The sequence below is a fragment of the Alligator mississippiensis genome, chromosome 4, assembly GCF_030867095.1.
Source record: "Alligator mississippiensis isolate rAllMis1 chromosome 4, rAllMis1, whole genome shotgun sequence".
Lineage (NCBI taxonomy): Eukaryota > Metazoa > Chordata > Crocodylia > Alligatoridae > Alligator > Alligator mississippiensis.
In genome coordinates, this window is record NC_081827.1 from 98,955,879 (window position 1) to 98,971,213 (window position 15,335).

A 15,335-nucleotide genomic window follows, 5' to 3' on the forward strand; every position below is an offset into this window, starting at 1 on the left:
GGGGCGGGAGGCCCTGGGGGGGAAGGTCAGGGACCCCCCGCCGAGGAGCCCGGCCCGCGCCCCGCGCTCACCCGGAAAGGGGCTGAGGGGCCCTCACTGTCAGCCCGTCGCGGGGGTTCAACACCACCTCCTCCCCTCAGCACCACTCCCGGGGTCACCCGGCAATATGGCCGCTTCACTTCCGGGTTGTGACCCCTCCCGGAAACCATAGAGGAGCGAACTGGAGACTAGAACGTCCCCACCAGGAGGACTTCCGGCATCCCCTGCGGCTCGCTGGGCCTCCCCGCCCAGAGCAGGCTCGTGGCTCTCGCCGAGGGGCGCTATAGGCGGGGCCGCGAGGGGACAGGCGGTATGTCCTTCTCCCTCGTTTCCTCCTAGAAGAAGTTTCACAATCTTTGCATCCTCCCATGCCTGAACAGGGGTGCCTGGGCCGGAAAATAAAGATTTTTTTTTTAAATATCTAGTTGGTGTACATAACAGATGTCACCTCCACTCAGTGTCGTGATTCTTGTTGTACCACAAGCACCCACACGCGTTCCCAGCCCAGACCTGCAGACCCCTCACAGCTGCCTGCAGGGCAGAGGTGCCCCACGGGGCTCTGGATAGCGGGAGGCTTGCTCTCAACCGGGAGGAACGGGGAGCTTCTGCGGGGGTGTGGCCCTGGCAGTGCTGCTGGGCGCACAGGCTCCCGGCATTGACCCAGAGGTTTCAAGCAGGAGTTGGTGGGGTTAGGAGGCTTGTGTGCCCCCCTCTCCTGGGGCTCAAAGTGCTGTGTGGCAGGAGAGCAGCTCTGGTCGTTTTCTGTCCTTGAAAAGCCAAGCAGAAGCTTAGAGCTGGCATCTCCCAGGCCCTGCAGCGCTGCCTGAGGTCTAAACGAGGTTGAATCCTAGAACACGAGGGTGGAAGGGACCTCGGGGCATCTAGACCAACCCCCTGCTCCCAGCAGGACCAACTATCTCAACTATCTGTCTACCTGGGTCTTAAAAACCTCCAAGAATGGAGATCCCACAGCCTGTCTCGCAAGGGCTTTACTACCTGCCTCTTGAGAAAGTTCTTCCTAATATCTGACCTTCACTTCCCTGTTGCTCCTTGTTCTGTCATCTGCCACCACTGCGAACAGTCCGGCTCCTTCCCCTTTCAAACCCCTGTTCAGGTAGTTGAAGGCTGCTATTAAATCTCCCCTCAGTTTTCTCTTCTTCAGACTAAACAAGCCCAGTTCCCTCAGCCTCTCCTCACAAATCATGTGCCCCAGCCCCCAGACCATTTTTTGTTGCTCTCTGCTGGACTCTCTTTCTGTAGTGGGGGTCCAAAACTGAACATAGTGCTCCAAATGTGGCCTCACCAGTGCTGAATAGAGGGGAATAATCATTCCCCGTGATCTGCTGGCAACAGTCCTACCAATGCAGCCCAGGACACCATTAACCTGCTTGGCAACAAGGGTACAATGTTGGCCCATATTCAGCTTATTGTCCGCTGTACCAGTGGAAGTTCGGTATTGGCATTTTCCAAGGGGTCCAGTCTAAGGAGGTGGAGAACCCTGCCTTAACTGACTGAGTTGGCTAGGCCAGATGGTGTTTCTCTCTCCATCTCCACTTGTACCACACTTGCCTCTGAACCTGGCACCCCATGCCCTATAACACTCCAGGGACCAAGCTAGGTATTGGGTCGGCATGCAGAAGGGGGAACTGGCAGGAGAAATGCAGGGCACCAGCCGCAAGTGAGCTCAAGCTGCCAGATATTTTGGGGGAGAGGGGAATGCAAATGGGTAAAAAAGAGGATGCCAGGAGACTCTGCCCTTCTGCCTGGCACTGCCACAGCCTAAACAGCCTAACAGGTTCCTACAGCAGGGGGATGAGCAGAGGGGAGGCAGGGGCATTGTTAGGGGAGGCCTTAGCTGAAGCCACCATTCAGCCTTTTGACCTGTAGGAACCTGTTAGGCTGTTTAGGCCGTGGTAGTGCCAGGCATAAAGGGCAGTCTCCTGGCATCCTCCTTTTTAAGCTTTTTCATCCCCCCTCTCCCTCAAAATATTTGGCAGCTTCAGTTCACTTGGGGCTGGTGCCCTGCATTTCTCCTGCCCATCCTCCTACTAGTTGATAGCAAGTTGATACCCTCACACCCCAAATCACTCATCTTCCAGCCAAAATAATGGTGAGGCAGGGATGGAGGCAGGGTGATACTAAGGCACAGTCCCAGGCACAGAGAACAGAATGGGAGACCCTGGTATGAGGGACTAGGAAGGCACATACCATAGTACCCTTGGCTGGGAGTAAATTGGGGATGGAGGCAGAGCTACTACTGTGAGACAACAGTGGCTGCCACAGTCCCAGACATGGCGGAGACCAGGGGCAGGCAAAGCCCTGGGCAGACTGTGGAGAACAAGGGGACCCTAGCATGAGGGAAAGAAAAGCTGGGGTAATATAAAACCTCTAGGAACACTGGGGGGCATTATTATAGGGGGAAGAGGGAGCCCATAGAGCCCCTGGCAGGGGAGGAAGGTAGGGAAGGGAACACAGAGTTGCAATCATGGGAGAGATGGTGAGCATGGAAGGAAGTGGAAATAGGGATGCAGCACAGAACTGTTGTCACAGGGGAGAATGGAGAAGCCTGGTACAGATGGGGCAATTAGATCCCAGTCCTGGCAAGACAAGATTAAAGGATCTTTAGGAAGGCATATGCACCCACAAAGAGCCCCTAGCATGGGAGGGCACACACAACTCTAGACACAGATAACAGGGATGTGCAGGGAATTTCTGAAATAAAAGAGACTGGGTGGGTAGCACACAGGGAGGTTGTTGGGGGGGGGGGGGGGATGGAAAGAGTGCAAAGAACCCCTGGTGGTTGAATGACAAAAGCTACAAAGCAGGCAGCCCCCAAGGCCTTGTATCTATATGTTTAATGTTCTTTGGTAGACAAATTTCTGGTACTTTGTAGGGTTGTTGATTGTAGCCGCGCTGGTCTAAGAACACAGGCAGATGAGGTTCTTTGGGTAGATGTGATATCTTTTATTAAAGCAACCAGACAGTTGGAGAACTTGTTCTTTGCAAGCTTTCAGGCGTACACACCCTTCTTCAGGCAGACTCTATATGCCTGGAGAAGGGTGCCCAAAAGCTTGCAAAGAACAAGTTCTCCAACTATTTAGTTGCTCTAATAAAAGATATTTTTTTAGAATTTGATGCTTGGTTTTTTAGAATTTGGTGCTTGTTGATATCTGCGAGGAATGGGAAAGGTTGGTCATGTTTTCAGGTTGATTTAATTTTTAATCCTCTAGTGCCCTGTGACAGTTTGTTTTTTTGGTAAAGGGGACTACAGAAATTGGGCGTTCTATTTTTGTGTGTTGAATAGAAGAGGAAAAGGTATCAGTTCTGCTTTGCAGCTACTGTGGAGTGCGTTGCTATGTGCACGTAATGTTTGCTTGCAGAATTGCAGGTGTGGAATTTCAACTGAAGTTCTGTTCTAGCTTGTGAAGTTTTGGCCAGGGAAGTGATTTCCTGCAACTGGTGGGAAAGAAGTTTATTCTCTCTCCTCCACCTTCGTATAACATTTGCTCTTTTAACAAGAAAAAAAATAAGTTATTTTAATTACTGTGGCTGTGAGCACTCTAAAAATGGATCTTGTTTAGGAGCACACATGATTTACCACAATAAATTAGGCCTGATGTCAATCTATTCCTGTATCCAGTCTTGAGCCAGCACCAAATTCTTCAGAGGCAGCTGTAACAGCCCTACAGCAGGCCGCGGTGGGATAATCTTCCTCTCCTTTAGATTTCATTCTAAATTCCTGAAAGTTAGAGATGAAATTAAACCCTGAAGCATGACCCTTAGCATCGCATCAAAAACTTCTGGTGCAAAACATTTCCCCTTTTGGAGTTTTGCTGAGTTCTTAGCCTCAGTGATTTCACATAGCAACAAATTTGACAGTCATATTGTGCCTTGTGTGAAAATCTGTTTTTCAGCTCTGAATTTGCTAGCAAAGCCTTGAGCACAGAAACACTCAGAACTCCTGTAAAGCTGCATAAGCCCCCTTTGGTCAGCAGAGTTGTACCATCTCTCAGAAGTGAAAGACTCTTGCGCTTTCTGTTGGCTGAATCAGTCCTTTCAGTAGCTGGTCCCTTCCCAGTATATACTTTGTGCTCTCATGACATGACAGCTGCAGAGAAACCACAAGAAGCCACCAGCAGCTTGGGGACATGCTTGTACTATGGTGGTGATGGCTGTTATCTACTGCTAGAACTTGTGCTGCTAGAACCAAATGAGTATAAACTAAGCCTCAGACCAGGGGTCAGCAACCCCTGGCACGCATGCCAAGCATGGCACGCAAGGCCATTTTGCTCGGTACACCACTGCCAGCCTGGGCTCTAAGCAGCTGCTACCAGCCACAAAGCCCAGTCTGCTCCCAGCAGGCAACTGGGAGTCTGCAAGCCCTGCTGCAAACAGACTGGGCTCCGTAGGCAGGCTGCAGATGGGAGGCTGCAAACAGCTGCTCCAGGCTCCAGCACGTTGGCACTCTGGCACTTTCCAAGGTAGACATTGTGGTTTTTTCAGCACTCTGGCCAAAAAACGTTGCCAACCCCTGCCTCAGGCTATGAAACGAACTCCCTTAGGAAGCAAGCCCCTTTCCACTTCATGCTCCAAGTGCAAAACACACTTCCTCACATTTCCTTTTTCCAACATCAACGTACTCAATTCTCCTCTAGGAAGAGAAAGCACAAACTACATGTGACAGAGGTTAGCTAGGTCACTTCACTACATGAAGGCAGTCAGATATTATGATAATAGAACAGAATAGGAAAACAGGAGCTCCTTCTCCTTTCTCAGTGCCATTATTATTTAATCTGTTTAATCATGTTCCCTCATTCAATTTTGCTTGCGGTAAACAACCCCAGGCTTTTCAATATCTCCTCATGGGAATGAACACTTTCCAGGCCCCTAATCATTCTTGTTTTTCAAACTCTACTTTAATTTTGCAGTGTTCTTTGCTGAGAGGAGGCTGACCAGAACTGCACCCTGCATTCTAGATGAGGCCACTGAATTGATTTATATAGTCAAACCTTGGCGGTGTCACATGCGTAGGACTAATAAAAGCCTGAGATATTAAATGGAAGTGACAGTAACAGGAATTGAACTGTATGGCAGCACACAATGAAAAAATGGTACACATAGTGCACGTTATGATAATAGGCAGTGTGTCACATCATGGGGAGTGATATTATCCATGTTGGAGTATAATGACATTATACTTTCCATATCTGTGGTTGATTTTGAGATGGTTTGTTTCCACTGCTTTATGAGGATAGAAAAAGTTTTGAAGACTGCTTCCAATATTTGTAGAGCCAATCTTCATTTCCACGGGTTCTGAGGCACGGTAGCATACCAGTAGCTCAGTGCACATTTTATGTCCATTTCCAGAACAAACCTAATTTATTTTGGTTTGGGTTTTTGTTTTCTCGGAAGGTCATTCATCTCCAGACCTACGAGTTGCAGTAGATCTCTAGGTTCATTTGGACACCGTCTTGGGTAACCAACAGCATTATTAGTATTTATATTGTAGAGCCAGGGGCCTGTTGTATCAAGCAACCCACGTATACCAAGACATGGGTCTTGCTGCCCAAAGCCCAAACAGTAGTGCCATCTACTGTTCTGCACAGGGTAATCCCTGAACCTGGAGAGGTCTGCTTGCAGAATCAGGACTACAGAAACCATGTTGTCTACAAAGGAAGACTTTGTGTCTGAATTAATAGGGATCCTGGTTTTGGGTGCTGTTCCAGTGAGGTGGTGCATTGTGGATATGTGTACTGGAAACGAAAAACTGCCATTCCAGTATTCTTACTCTTTCTTAGTATGAGCCGGTATTAGTGCATGCTGGCTGACTTGGTTCTTTGATGTAAACATGTTAGATGCATCCCATTTTGCGGTAGTCTGGTAGACCTTCCAATTTGAGACAAATGCTGCTCATAACAAGACTGTAATCCCCTTCCACTATCTTTTTAAGTTGCATCTGAAGCATAAAGTTATTACTGATGGGTTGTTTTCTGATCTCTGGAAAGTGTCCTGATTGTAGAATGGACATAAAATACTGTCAGTATTTTCTGGCTCCATACTAGCTTTTAACATTTAATTTAATACAGTCTTTTCCCAACTTTTTGGACAAGCAGACTCCCATCAACCCTCAACATGTCTCGCTGACAGATACATTCCCTCTCTAGAGGACAGGGCTTCCTCTAAACACCATGAGAAGGGGCTTCATTCCTCCCACACCCTCCCACCCAGGAGAACGGATTCTTTCAAATCACACATTAAATGTTAATATGGTATCTGGACTATACAGGTTCTTCAGTTTGACTTCTGAAAAATGTCCTTTAATTTCCTCAGTTCACAAAGGGATACAGAAATCACAACAGCAAAAAATAGGCAACAGTAAAACAAAGATTTTTTTGAGGGAAAAAAATATATTTTACAAAGGTAACTTGAAAGAATTAAAAAATAGAACCATGTCTTTGCTATTCTTTGCTTCTTCATCGTGTAGATAAGTAGTGTGAAAGCTTAGTTCCTATTTCTTTTAAAGTTTTTTTCCTGCCTTTTATTTTAACTTTCACATTTCTCTAATGTCAAGTCAGCTTTTCTTTAGTATCACTAGTAGAGATTCTCAGAAATGCTTGTTATGAGCTCTTAAACCTTCACTGAAAGGGTAAGGAGTGTTGAAACTTTAACAAAGTAACCCTTCCAATCAAGAACTCCTTAGGCATTTTTGTTATATAGGCCAAATTTTAAAGCATCTAGCTTCAAAACAACTTCCATCTCAACTTTCAGTTTGTTATCTCTTGTAAGGTCGGAATTTTACTAGTACTCTAGCAGCCCAAAACTATCTAGGCTAGGGAACCTTTAGCTCCACGTATGCTAGCAGCATTGAACAATAGAACCATAGATCATAGAACAACAGAAAATTAGGGTTGGAAGAGACCTCAGGAGGTCATCTAGTCCAACACCCTGTTCAAAGTAGGACCAGCACCAGCTAGATCATCCCAGCCAAAGCTTTTTCTAGCCAGGTCCTAAGAACCTGAAAGGATGGAGATTCCACCACCTCTCTGGGTGATCTGTTCCAGTGTTTTACTACCCTCCTAGCGAGAAAATTGTTCCTAATATTTAATCTAAACTTCCCTTGCTGCAACTTGAGACCGTTGCTCCTTGCTCTGTCATCTGCCAACATAAGCGGCACTAGAAAATATTGGGAAGGGGCTGGGCGGTGTGGAGTGCGCCCACCTGACCCCGCCCCTCTCTCCCACAAGGCCGTTCTGAGGCTGGCATGCACTGGTGTTGTGTGCACAGTAGCGGAGTAGCGCGTGGCAGGGGCTGGGCACGGCACTGCACTGGTGGTGGCACTGGAGCCGCTGTCACCAGCCCAGTTTTGGGGGCGCTAAGTCTTGTTAGCCTTTATTTTAGAAATGCTTTTGAGGAATAAGAAATCCTCTACTCTACACAGATGAATACAGATGCCAAAATATGATTTAATTCTGCCATGACCCTCCTCTGATTCTGTTCTGTGGTAGATGAAGATTTAGAGGTCATATCTCAAAGGTCTTATTGATCTTTTTATTCCTATCGCCCCAGAGCCCCACTCCTGTAAAATGGGGGTAGGAAGATTAAGTACAGAATTTAGCAACAAGTCTATCACTCTAAATTAGGAAAATAGTATTACTGGCGATATCCTCTTAGCTTGGTGGTATTCCTATCTCTCTCTGGTCAATCTGATGTCTTCTATATCAACAGTGAAGAGCAGCCATGACCCTCATACCTCCCTCCCCCTGTCCCCTGCCTAGTTAAATCTTTTCATTATAAACAAAAATTGAGAAGTTTCAATAATTATTTAAAAGAGCAAAACACCTTGGCCTCACGTCTTAACAAATCGTGTATGAATCTGCCTCCTTGAGGACATTTGAAGACACCCAAGCTACTGACATAACCCTTATAGCTCGCTCTATTGTGGCACAAATAATGTGTTCCTCCAGGTGATGGTCCTGCTGTTATAACCAGTACAGAGTCCCTAAACCAGCAACTGTTTACACACACATCCTTCACAAATCACTAGCTTGGAGCCAGACAGACTGACGTTGACACCTGCTTCCTGCAGCCTCTCAGTTCATAACAGGAACTTCTGGGATGCCAAAACTTCTTAAAAGTACAGCTCCCCACAACATTTATTTAAGCACATGAGCAATCCCACTGTATAACACTTACAGCTGCCTTTTTTGAGACTAAAAACAGATGACCAGCTTGATTCCATCAGCTTGATTTGGATTTGAGTGTTTTATCTCACAGCAAACCCTGGATTTTAGATGGACACATTGTCCTACATTAAGTAGCTGGGAATGATCCGAATTAACACTTTGCCTCTGACTTGTCTGTATTTATCCTGAAAGAGGCAAGGATTTCTTAGGGTGACATCTTTTATTGGACCAACTTTGTAGCTGGAATAATGTTAGACAGGCTTTCAAATGCAAGGCATTCTTCTTCGAGTCTCTGATCACAGGAAGCCAGGCACGGCATAGACTTAATCCTGAAATAAGATTTAAATGCTTTACTGAGATGGGACCTTTGGGCATCACTGCCTTCGACTGAGTACCAGTTCTGTTCAAACCTTTGTATTTGGTACATGTTACAAGTTGTTCTTCCAGGCTTGTTCAGAAAGGAGATGAACAATAACAGAGAGCATCCTTTTACCTAGATGGTTGAGGTTGGTGTTTCCTGAAGTGAAATGTCATTAGCTCTTTTTTAAAGATTTTTTTTTAAACTCTGTTTTGTAAACATATGAAAACAGTATATTTAAATATAAATGCCATATACACATCCTCATGCATTTCTTAATGTAAACTGGTATAGGCTTACCATAAAACTCATGCACTCCAAGTCATAAAATATACCAGAAAACTTTTGACCCAATCAAATCTAGTTCCTTTCCATTACCCTAAATTTATACTTTATAGTTGTGTCCGTTTCTCCCCCCCTTCTTAAAAAAAAAAAAAAAAGAAAAGAAGATTAGCAGAGCTAATTGTGGTATTCTATTTTTAGTTGAATCCATATTGGGACACAAATAATGGGATGGAAAATAATGCTGAACATATACTCAGTCTGGAATACGCTGCTTACCCTGGTCACCCTGCCTTAGGAAAGGAGTAGCTAGAATGGAAGAGGTTCAGAGAGGTGAGAAAAATGCATAGATATATGGAAAGCCTTGCATAGCAAAGGAAATTGAAAAGATTGAGGGTGTTTGCTTTAAGGCAGAAAAATAAGTAAAGTTTTATGAGAGAAGTATGAGGACCAAAGTTTGGCACACAGGTAAACACAGCAGGCTCACTGAAGTCCCCTTTGAGAAAGGGTAACTAACTATGAAACTGGAAATTTAACATAGAGCAGTGAGTTTCATAAGTTATTGCTTGATGCCAAGAGGTTAGAAAGATTCATGCTAAGAATAGACATTGATACTGAAATGTAAGAACACCCAAAATTACATTAAGTAGGTTAAAACAATTGTAAGCAATCATAAACTCTCAGGCAACGTGGAGCAAGCCAAAAAGCAAGGCTGTCTATGTAATAGTGCCTCTCTTCTGAGCCCACACCACTCACTCCAATTGCATTAACGCTCAGGTCCAGCAATTAGATGGCATAGATTTCTTAGATACATCTTGACTGATTTCCAGACCCTTCCAAGGAGGAGTGAGTGGGCAGATATTGTTCCTCAGCAGTCCTGGACTCAACAAGAAGATAGTATAGACCTGGCCTCATGACAGGTTAAGAGAAAGTCTCCAGTATGCAAAGATTATTCATAATTGTTGCTTGTAGGAGTTGTTGCATCTTCATTTGAAGTACGGTATACAGGTCATGATCAGGTGGACTGTTGTTCTTGTCTGGTGTGGCAATTCCTATATATGCCCTATCTTCATCATCAATCTGTTCAGCGAGTAATAGAGCCCTAACTCATTGCATCACCTGAGTGTGTATGGGTGCTTGTACATATGATGGTTGTCACGATGTACATATGACAAAAATGTCATTTGTATGGCTTAATGGCATCACACATTACATGTGCACCAGTTTGGGGGGTTTTAGATGAGCAGTTTGCAATGATGCATTGCAGCTGTCAGCTTGCCCCCTGGCCACCAGAGAGGTGGGCAGCCCCAACAGAAAAAAAAGGATGGGGCCCCTCGCCACTTCTGCTTTCAGCAGGTGCCTGCTGAAGGGAGAAAAGGTGAGAGGCCCACTCCTTTTTTTTTCCTGGCAGAGCTTGCCCGCCTCTCCCGCAGCTGGGGGGGTGCCTGACAGAGGCCTGAGTGGCCCCTGAGTTGTGGGGGGCCTCTGCCCTTCCCTCCATGGTGGCAGCAACCCCCAGGGCTGCCCAGGTAGGTTGCTGGTGGGCCAGGTGCTGCCCCAGCTTGGAAGCAGCACCTAGCCTGATCCAACTGTTCCCTGAACCTGCCCATTGGAAGCCCACAGCACTGCTCCTCAGGCCAGCTTGGGGAACAGTTGGATCGGGCCAGGTGTTGCCTCCACGCTGGGGCAGCCCCTGGCCTGCTAGCAGCCCTCCCGGGCAGCCCTGAAGGGGCACTGCTGCCACAGAGGAAAGGACCAGGGCTCCCCACAGCTTAGGGGCTGCTTGGCCTGCTGGCAGCTTGCCCCCTGGCCTGGGCAGGCTCCGGATCTGACAAAAAAAAAAAAAGATGGGGCCCCTCATAATAATGTGACAGGAAATTGAAATGGTGAGTTTCAATTAAAAACCCACCGTTTCAATTTAGGGGACATAGAATAAAACCCTAAGGACTAAACCCCCATCATGTGTACAAGTGCCCTATATGTGCATATGTGGAAGGTTAGACTATAAGCAGAAAGGAGCAATATGCTTCAGTACAGAAATCTTTTATTTGTTGGTTTGTAATGAGACTAGAGACCCCAATAACTGAATCAATTGAATTAAAGTGGATCACCTCCAAAAATATTCTGGCTGTAATGGCTCTTTTCATAATACAACTTTTCTACTAAAACTGCAGCATTCATGACAACTATAAACTTAAAGTCCAGCTATCTTAATGCCAGCTCAGACTGCTTACCTAAACTGTTATTTTTCACCTTAAAGCTCCTTCAAGCTGTCAGTATATTTCAAAATAAGGATGCGAGAGTCCTGAAAGCAGTTATATAAAGGACCTATTTGACAGCTACACAAAGTCTCCCTTCTAAGGTCTGTAAATTGTTCTCTTTGTGGTATTGGCCACGTAGACACTGCACAAAGCTCCGTGGTGGTGTAATGGGCATCATGCGCATTTACACCAGCTGAGATTTTGGCCCTTGTGTTCACAGTAGGAAGTGTATATAGTGATAAGCATCCTGTCCATCTCTCGCTCTCTCTATGGAAATAATCACATACAGAAAGACCTTTTTGACTCTTTAGTAAGCTATTTCAATCTTTTCTTGAACATAATAATTGCTATTTACTGGGTCCATTTTGCCCAGCATCCTGTGTCACACAGGGGTAGACAGTGGATGCTGAAAAACAGACTGAACAGGGTATGACCAGGGCTTTTATGCCTCTTCTACTTGCAGCCTCCAGCCCTTTAGGTCTGAGAAGTTCTGATTCTGGGGCTCAATAGCTAACAATGCCCCTTTCCTCCAAGAATTTATCCAACCTCTTTTTGAATCTGGTTAGACTCAGCTTCCACAACATCTGGTGACAAGGACTTTAATTACATATTGCATGCAAAAGAACTTCCTTTTGTTAGTTTTAAATTTACTGCATGCTAGTTTCATTTGTGACCCCTATTACTTGTACTGTGAGAGAGCTGAAATAATACATCCCTATTTACTTTCTCTTCACCATTTAATATTTCATAAACCAATCTCTCTTCTAAGCTGAATAGGCCTAGCCTCTTTAGTCTCTTCTCATATGGAAGCCCCTCCATACTACTAATCATCCTTGTTGCCCTTCTCTGGACCTTCTCTAGTTCCCAACATCCTTTTTGAGATGGGGGACCAGAACTGGGCACACCATTCAGAGTGTGATGCACCCTGGATTTATATAGGGGCATAATGATACTTTCCATTTTGTTTACAGTTCCTTTCTTCATAATCCCTAACACTTGTTTTATCACTGATAAAGCAAAGGTTCTATTTCAGCATCCATATACAACATTACACACATGAGTATTTCCACTGACCATTTTGCAGGACCAGTCCCCAGAAAAACACTGTGTAAGCTAATATGGTCTGTTTTGTCCATATTATGGAACTGTTACAAGGAAGAGGAATAACTTATGCTCAGGACTTCAGTTACAGCCTGAAAGCTTCTTCCAAAGGTTCTGTTCAAAAGAAGACCCCATTTTAGAGGCTAAACTGTTTAGTACTTAAGTGTAAGAAATGTGTGAATTTCTTACCCTTGAGAGCACCTTCATTTCTCACTTCAAGACCTGCATCTGAGAAAAATTCACATATCCAAAGAAATCCCTCAAGGAACAAGACCAGCAGTCCAGAAGAGTAATGTACTTACCTTAACAAATCATCAGGAAGAGGTGAGGTACAAAAATCTGGTAAAATTAAGGATACATTGTACCCACAGGATACATTTCATCTGAATCCATCAAACAGAGTGACAAAGCTGGTGGGCCTTGAAGATTCATTCATGTGCCCAAGGAGATTTTGCCAGACACCACCAGAAGCACAATACCTTCCAAGGCTCAGACACAGGGCATCCTCATTCCAGCACCATTATCCTTCAGAAATTAAAGGCAGCTCCAGTCTCCTGACCAGCCTTTCCAGGATCAGATGTGTGGTTGCACTGGACATGTCATAGCACTTGTTTTAGCTAACCTGATTTTGGGGACCTGACCCAGATTCTTTCTGGGAGCAGTGGAGGCTCTACCTGTTCCTCTGGAATTGGACGGGACTGACTCCTGCAGAGTTCTCATTTGAACAGGTATTACTACCACCAAGATCTGCACCTGCTGCAGCTCCATCTGGGCTAAAGCCTTAGGCTTCAGGGCAACAGCCATTTTGCTCATCATGGTATAGCTCTGTAACAGGGAACCCCTGTCCCCATTACTAGGAAGGGAGGATGTGGGGAGTGTAGCAGGAGGCAGGTTTCAGGAAGCTTGAGGGCAAAATGACAGCAGATGGGAGTTGCTAGAAAAGAGCAGGCTGCTAATGGCAAAATTAATTCTACCATTAGCCCTGTGAGTAGGAGATAGGGTCCCATGACCAGAACAGGGCTGGATTTGGGGCACATAAGCCCAGCTTCTGGCTCTGAAGAAGGCAGTTTAGCCCTGGGTGTTGTAGGATACAGAGCTCCCAGGAGAGCAGACTGTAGTTGAAGTCAAGCAAGCCCAGGAGAGGTACCTGGTGATCTGGAGGGGTTTGTATTTGGGTTCGAACCAGTTAGAGCAGGGTTTTCTGTTTGGCAGGAGGACTGAGGTGTGGCTGCAGAGGAGGAGGAGGCCACAGGTGGGATGCTTGGGAGGTGATTCCCCACTATCAGGGACGAGAGCTAGACCAAAGCTGAGAAGGTTGGGGCTGGCAAAGCAAAGCTGGAGCCCCAGGACAGGCTGTAGCTAAGTCAGGGCCAAGGCCCAGAAATGGAGGTCTCAGACTGCACAAGGGCTGAGAGCTTGTCCAGAGGAAAAAGGGGGTTAAGGCCAGGACAGCTGAAGCCCCAACAAATGCTTGGAGGCCTAAGGGCAGTGCTCCCTTAAAGGGGAAGCACCCCACGGGAAGTGCAGACCAACCCCCAACCCCTTCCTCCCTCCCCACCCCCAGCATGAGTTGGACCTAGCAGCAAGGACAGAGCAAAGGAACCAGAAGAGCTACTCCCAGCTCAGGGACTGCCTCCTCAATAAATCAAACAACTATATCAAAGGCAGGGCAGCTGAGAGACTGGAGGGGAGGTGGGGCTGAAGAAAGCTGGCAGGTGCTGGGGTGGTGGACCCACAAGGCCTGTTACAAGCTCCCACTTCTTTCATTATCAGCGATGGACACACAGACCTGATTCAACAGGGGATTTGTTTTGTACTCCTAGCAGATTCCAACCAAGTGCTCTAGGAAGCACATTTTTGCCCATACCACCCAACATTTTTGTGGGGGGGGGTCTGATTAGTGCCTGGGCTAGGCACCTTGACCTTATGTTCAAATCATCCCAGGGTTCTGGTTCTACTTACCAGAACCAGCCCAGTAAGAATGCATGTTCTGTGCCCAGCTCCGCACCAGAGAGTAGCATCTTAACCATATAACGTTTCAGAAGAGTAACAGAAGGATAGTAGGACTGAGACTATCACCTAAGAGTAAGTACAGGTAGATCACTGATGCTTGGATCAGTTTCCAAGCCACAAGTGACAGATACTACAACTGGCCTCCTGCAGAAAATGCTACCCATTCTTTTACTGCATCCATGGACTGTACAAGCTACATCCATAAGGTCATATGCAGTACCACTATCTTGGAAGCTTGCAATACATCTTGTACTGCAGTTTGTTTGTTTTTTAACTACAGTGCATTTGCCACAATTCACCCTAAGGTTGTGCATGTTGCCCGAGTTATTCAGAACAGATTAGTTTGCCAGGGGTTTGCTGACACCATGCAGGGACCCACAAGTGGAATACAACAGGCAGGTTAGTACCTACGTTGCATCAGTATGAGCGTGTTTTGGAACAAATGCTCCAGAGACAAGGGTTGCCTCACTCCCTTGAACTAGCTGGTCCTGCTATGTGGGACGAGACTGGAACTAGTACCCTAGAAGCAAAGGGCACTATATCCTAGTCACTAATTCATGAGACAGCCAGTTTCCCTCAGCCTGGGGCCAGACTGAAACCTGAGCATCAGTCATTTATGAAGGGGACATACTGGTTGATAAAGCGCCACCAATGCCCCTAATTGTGCAGGCTGCATCTTTTCACATACAGTCAATGCTGGTGGTAGGAGCACCTCCTCTGAATTCAGATGTTCCACCCTCCAGTGCAACAAGGCAGGTCTCATACCTTTAATAGGTTTCTCCGCTAACAGAATAGGAGAATAAGTCGAGAGAGGGAGAGGCAGAAGATGGTATGAGTGCACTACTGTTTTTAACTGGCAGCTGGAATTCATCAGGTCTGTTCACCTATTCTCCTGGCACAGATAGAGCCAGCCCACAGCCAAGTAAGCTAGAGCAGCTACTCTTTCAGGTATAAAGCATGCTGGGGTACACAGGAGCTCAACAGGTTTGCACTTCTGACACACAGAAAGCACATCAGATGTACTCCACAGTTCACGTAAGAAGCTGCAAAGGCGGATTAAGAGGCCTTGTCTCGCTGTGCCTGTTGATGTTTACAAGT

The 15,335-nt window shown here is 46.2% G+C and overlaps 1 protein-coding gene across 2 annotated transcripts in view; it reads right to left on the reverse strand.

Moving 5' to 3' along the window:
- The window catches only part of LOC132250133 (mitochondrial ribosome and complex I assembly factor AltMIEF1), a 43,696-nt gene that overhangs the window by 768 nt on the left and 27,593 nt on the right, over positions 1-15,335 (reverse strand). The window contains exon 1 of one of the 2 annotated variants that reach the window (XM_059726389.1): positions 72-219. The exons of the other annotated variant lie outside the window; for it this stretch is intronic. The gene's annotated coding sequence lies outside the window, so the exon portion shown is untranslated. Of the gene's footprint in view, positions 1-71; positions 220-15,335 lie in introns of those variants that run through there. 2 annotated transcript variants of the gene reach the window in all.